The sequence below is a fragment of the Haemorhous mexicanus genome, chromosome 1 (genome assembly GCF_027477595.1).
Source record: "Haemorhous mexicanus isolate bHaeMex1 chromosome 1, bHaeMex1.pri, whole genome shotgun sequence".
Classification (NCBI taxonomy): domain Eukaryota; kingdom Metazoa; phylum Chordata; class Aves; order Passeriformes; family Fringillidae; genus Haemorhous; species Haemorhous mexicanus.
The window spans coordinates 143,511,312-143,517,553 of NC_082341.1; the positions used below are offsets into that span (position 1 = coordinate 143,511,312).

The following is a 6,242-nucleotide window of genomic DNA, read 5'->3' on the forward strand; positions in this document are numbered from 1 at the left end:
ATTAAAGGAGTTACAGAACTGATGGATTAAAATGCACATAGGAAAGACAACAGTGAATAGCCTGGCATTTTTCAAAAGCTAGGATAAAAAGAATTCAGTTCCCAATCAAAAGAAAAAACTGGCAAAAGGCAGGAATCCAGATTCCCTCAGATTTATGCTTTATCTGCCAATTAGCATTAGCAGGCCTGATCTAGGTGTCTCGCCAGCTTGTGGTATCATAAAAAAACAACAAACCTTGAATGTGTTATCAGCACAGAATGTGTAATTACTTTAAGCATCAGCTGAAAATTACAGTGTGATGAATTTGTAAATTTGTATATATTTATTGTAGAGATAAAGTTGTTGGAGTAGATATAATCTATACCTGTGTTTAAAATCCTGGTTTCAACTATTTCAATGCCAAGAAATTTTGTATTGAAAATAAACACTAGTAAAATGGTAATGCATTATGATACTGGATCCATATATAAATTTTTCTGGGCAACTGCTGTTCCTTGTCTGAGGAAAATAATCTTGAGTCACTGACAGCACACACTGATACTTATCCATGTGACTGGAAAGATGCAAAGATAAACATGTAAAACATAAAATTTTTACATGATTGCAAGATGGGATCATTTGCTAATGTCAGCCTGATCTTTCAAGACTGTAACTCAGAGATCACAGACAATAGCACATAGAATAGCTGCTGAATGATGTTAATACTGTAATTATTAAATAAATAACAGTTAAACCCTAAATTATTCAAATGTGCAATTAAGAAAAACAACTTCTCTTGCTTCTGAAATGACTGAGATCCTATTTTCCCCAAAATAAACAAAGATTTACCTATGCCAAATGTTATTCAGCAGCAACTAAACATATATGTACAAATGACCTGAGGGGAAATGAAGACTGCATTATACTACATCTCAAATTTGATGATAAAAATTATCATTTCACTTTTCAAATCTCCTATATATCAACTGCTGATTAGTACTGTTTCCATTTTATTCCCATTTACCTCTAACATCCCATCATCTCTCAAATGCCATGTTCTTCACAAGCCCTAGGAAAATGAGACATCTTTCTTGATTTCTCAGCATAGTATTTAAGACAGTGAAGCAGTTTTTTTCAGTGAAAACTCTCTATCATTCTTCCCTAACTAAATAACAGTGTTTCTGTGGATTTGCAGGTGCAATTTATAAAAGTTTTTGAAAATATTCTCCTCAGCACTGACCTGAAATATGCACTCCTCAGTTACCATTGACACTTATTTTATAAATATAAATTTGGAGGAGGAGAAGAATTTCCTCTACAAGTTAAGGTTGCAGAAAATTTTCCAGTTTCCTGGTGAGTTGAAGCCAAGGCTGCTTGACACTATTCACCTAATAAAAGGAAGAGACAGACATGTCAAGACAGGCAATAGCAGCATGATTGCAGGGTAGATCCAAGTCACCAATCTGAAGCAAAGAAAATGCTGTCAAAACCCCCACATTTCTGCAAAATATTAGTCTATTGGTGTGGTGTTTTTTTATATATAAAGGTAAAAAGGACCTATTTTGTTAGCAGAGTCCTAATTGTTTCTAAAAAAATATTCAAGGGAAGAAGTAGAAAGAAACTGTGAAATATAAATACTTTTTACAGGTATCATATTACCTTCAAAGAGGTAACTGCAACAAGTTAGCCCTTCAGGATTAACAAACTGGAAAAGGAAGTTTAATTTGTGGCTGTAGCAGCTGGAGATGTTTGCCTGCTTCTTCCCTCATCAATACTGTGTCTAGTAGCAAGGTTAAAGAAAATAAAAAACCAGCAATGAACATGTTCAGGGAGGGAGCAGAAACAAATGAAAATGTGTTCAGTTCAATTTGGTGTAAATCCATAGTTATCAAGGATGGAACAGGGCCCTCTGTACTATGTTGCAAAAAATATCACACAAAATATTGAGACTGGGATAAAAACAGTAACACTGAAGAAAAAAAAAAAAAGGCAGATAAATCCTTTATGCCAGGCTTTGTTTGTAAATTTGTCTTCTTTACCTTTATTTGGTTTTGCTTCTTTAGAGGAAAACCAGGTAGACAAGGCTGACAATTCACTTGTAGAAGCAGGAGCTGGTTGACCTCACTACTACAGGCAAAGCAGGAATGGAAACAGCTCTGGAGTGCAGACAAGCAGAAGGTGACCGATCAAAACAGCTTGTCTGAGTCTGAGCAGTACCCAGCAGCTCTCGGGCTTGTTAGACTCCAAGAAGTGAAGGGGAAAAAAAGTGTGGTAGCACTGCAAGCAAAGCAGATGGAGCACCATGCTGTTCTTTTCTTGTATTTCTCTGTGTCTTCAGCTTTTCCTTGGCTGTGTGCAGGACGAGCCTGCTTGGCTCAGGGAAGCAGGAATAAAGCAGATCTTTCAGAAGCACTGACCTGCTACTCAGGGCTGGCTTGCAAGAGCAACCTGCTTTCAGTCCCCTCCACTGTAAGAGCTGTACTTGAGGAGCTCAGGTGGGAAGACCTGTTACTGTAGGTCTCTCTGCAGAAGGATATTTATTCTTTCAATTTTTCTGTACACAATTGAAGTCACTTTCATGAAGTGCCTAAGGTTGGATAGGTTGATTCTGGGCACATAATTAAAGAAATAATGGTTATCAGTGGTGATCTGGGATTGTGGCTTTCCCTTGTCTTTGCCACACCTTTGGGTGTGTCTTTCTATTATGGAAGGAAATGCCAAAAAAACACCATCCTGACAGAAGAAAGTGATCATACAGCTGAACCCCAGATCCCAGAATCACAGAATTCACGGAATGACCAGGTTGGAAGAGACCTTCAAGATCATCAAGGCCAACCCATGCCCTAAACACCTTAACTAAACCATGGCACCGAGTGCCATATCCAGCCTTTTTTTGAACACATCCAGGATGGTGACTCCACCACCTCCCCAGGCAGTCCACTCCAGTATTTTTATCACTTTTTCTGTGAAAAACTTCTTCCTAAAATCCAACCTATATTTCCCCTGACGCAGCTTGACACTGTGTCCTCTCGATCGGGACTGATGGTTCCATCTTAGGTGATGAAAAGGAAAAACTGCTCCATGATTGCTTTCATCTGGCATACAGCACCTTATCTAACACATGCACTTCCCATTGAAGACCCAGATGGCAAATACCTCCCAGGGTGTGAAGCCAGCCTGTCCTCCTAGCCCTGAGGGCACTCTGCTGTGGGTACCTTGTTTGTGCCATGAAGCCTGTGGCACTAATAACTTTTTCTCTACTGGTTGTTCTGTAGCTGCAAGTACCCACACTATCTCCTATACCTTTTTGGGTGCTATAAAAATATCCCATAACCATAAACCCAAATGTCCAATTTTTTTCCTAACAATTTGTCCCAGACAGTTATAAATTTTTCAAAAAAGCTGCAGAGATTATACAAATGAATATCTGCTTAGCATTCTTGTGACTGCAGCCAGTAAATCTATTTCCTCATTACAGTGTTACAAAAACAAATATCCTCTATGGTATTTGTAGTTGCCAAAAATAAACAGAAGAGAATGATACACTGCTTCTGTGAGACTAGCACCTAAGCTGTTTGTGGGAAGATAGCCCAAACAGGATGTGCTGATAAAGACTGATTTAGCTGCATGGACCAATAACTGCACCTCAGTCTGTATCTTCTCAAATATTCTATATAGCAGTATTTCTAATATATTATGCTTTCTCTTCCAAGCTTCAGAAAATGACTTGAACCATCCAGTGCTTGGTTCATCCTGAATTTAAAAATTAGCAATCAAAAACTAAGAAAGCAAAAACAAATATAAGTAAATTGAAATATTAAATTACAAACAGATAGAAGATTTGACTGGTTGCATTATTCATGCCATATTTAGTGCAATAAAATTCTCATTTTTTGTACTCCTGTACAGCTGGCAAAATTTTTTTAGTTTTTTGTAGAAGTCACAATTTCAGTTGTGCAGTTCCAAAATTCATTTCTATGTATTTTATCTAATCTGATCATTCTAATACACCACATGCACAAAGAAAAGCAAATCACTTGCTATTTGTCATGTCTTATGCACACAGTTTCCTTTTCCTTCCTGCATAGCTATTCATAAGGACACGTACATACACAGAGTGTATGTACACATTTCTAGGGACAGCAGGGCAGCTGCAGAGCTGCTACTTAGGTGCAGAGGTGCTACTGCACCTACTTAGGGTCCTGAAGTTTCTCATCCTCAAATTGTCCCCATTGCCAACAGGAGTTTAGGTTAAATCCAAGGTGGTTTGTTGTCATCGTTTCATCCTGGTTTTTCCCATCATCTGTATCTGACTTTTTCCTACTTAAGGATTCTTCAATAAACCATTAGTGCACAAATCAACTGTGGAAAAAAAAATCACATTTTTAAAGCAAAATAAATTTATGTTATGCGTTAACAGATAAATGTAGTGAATGGATGCATTTCTCCAACAAATATTTATTTTTTAAAAGCACAGTGGACACAATTTATTTCAGAGTGGAAAAGGAAGCACTAGTTAAATCATTAAGTAGTCTCTGCTTCTTACTCTTGGTTGTTTCTAACCACAGATTACATCTTCCTCCTCCCTTCCTCCTCTGTGATGAGAAGGGGTCTTGTAAAAGAGTGGCAGGACACAGCAGGTAAAGAATTAATGGGCTCAACCTAAAAGCAATGAAAATCTTGGTAACACAAAACAAAGTTAAACAATGAGGCAAAATTCCATTTTCTGTTGTTTGTTGTTTGGATATTTTTCCAGAGTGAAAATGTGCTGCAAGGATTAGATAAACTGCAGCTGCTGCAAATTCAGCTGCAAAGCAAGAACTAAATGAAAGGTTCTGCTCCATCCCAAAAAGGTAGCAGAAACTATTCCAGGAGACACAAGTGGCAGTCTCCTAAACCTTCTGCTTTACAGGTTAATAATTTATAACCTCCTGGGTTTAGCTACTTTTGGAAAACACTGGATTTAAATACAATTTTTTTTTTTCCACTACTGCACACAAGGAACCACCCAGTGCTATTCCTGGTCTTGCTCAGCATCGGAGGCCAAGCGGCACCGCAGCCCCGTGCCAGCGCTGCGGCGGCTGCTGGTGGGTGTGAAGAGCCAGCATCCCTGTCTGGCGCTCCCAGCCAGCAGCAGCCCTGACAAAACACCACGTTTATTGGCAAACCTTATTTCTCCTGCAAGGAGTAGTTTTTCTGTGATGATAGAGGTTTTGCTGGGAGACACTGAGCTCTTTGTTGGTTTCGCATCTCAGCGCTGCTCACACAGCCACGGCCTCGGAGGGAAAGGCGGCAGCGACGCTGATCAGGATGTGCCTCTTCCCTGTGGGCTGGCTCTGAACGCTCCTTTCCCCATGGAGGTGAAGCTCTGTGTGAAATACATGAGCAAAGCCTTCATTCCTGTGGTTATTAAAGATATTACACAGCCTTTCACAAGATGAAACATGCTCCTTGTCCTGCTCAAATTCAGAGAGATGTAATTTATCTACAATCTCCTTTTGACTGAATAAAATGTTCATGCCCTCCTGCCCACTGTTAAATGAGGCTGGTTTCCTCCTAATGATGACGGAGTCATACCTGTATATAATTTCATGTCTCCAGTCATTCTTCACAATGAAAAAAACATACACATAATTTTTAATCTCTCAGGTCTACTAATATGATTTTTTTTTGCCTACTTTCATGAATAAATCTTTCAATACTGAGATATTTGGGGCAGAGGAAGTTACTTTTCTTAATTAAGTCATTTAGACTATATATAAATCTGTACCAATCTGTAAAAACATGTCATTATATTCCCAAAAAACAAACAGAAATCATAACAAGCAATTGCTGTATTTACCAGCAAGGCACAAGGGTAATTTAAACTGTAAAAAAGTCATTCAAAGACTACCATGGTTTGGCTCTACCAAATTTTAAAAGCTAGTCCCCAGAGAAGAACCCTAAGGAATAAAATTAATTTGTAAGAAAACAGTACATCCAGAGGTGAGGACAGTTAGGAACTAAGTCACCAGTGTTTTCTGTATCCCTCTGTGACAGTTTTGCCATTTTCTGCAGTCATTTCTTTCACAATTTCTCTGACTCTTTAGCACCCCTGCTGAAGGTTCCCACACCAAACATTGTTTTTACGGGTGAGCCACTGTTGTATCACTTTGCTGTAGTTATGTGTCAATGACAACTGATACCACAATAATTGTCTTAATTTTAAGTCCATTAAAAATACTCTTGATCTTGTATTATTTCCAATTTATTGCATAAATTCT

At 38.4% G+C, this 6,242-nt stretch overlaps 1 long non-coding RNA gene across 1 annotated transcript; it reads right to left on the reverse strand.

Annotated features, from left to right (window-relative positions):
* Positions 1 to 4,417: 4,417 nt before the first annotated feature.
* On the reverse strand, positions 4,418 to 5,336 carry LOC132333200 (uncharacterized). The gene is made up of 2 exons (XR_009488091.1): positions 5,148 to 5,336; positions 4,418 to 4,641 (listed from the first exon to the last, which is right to left on the reverse strand). It is a non-coding gene; the product is annotated as an uncharacterized LOC132333200 (long non-coding RNA).
* Positions 5,337 to 6,242: the final 906 nt, after the last annotated feature.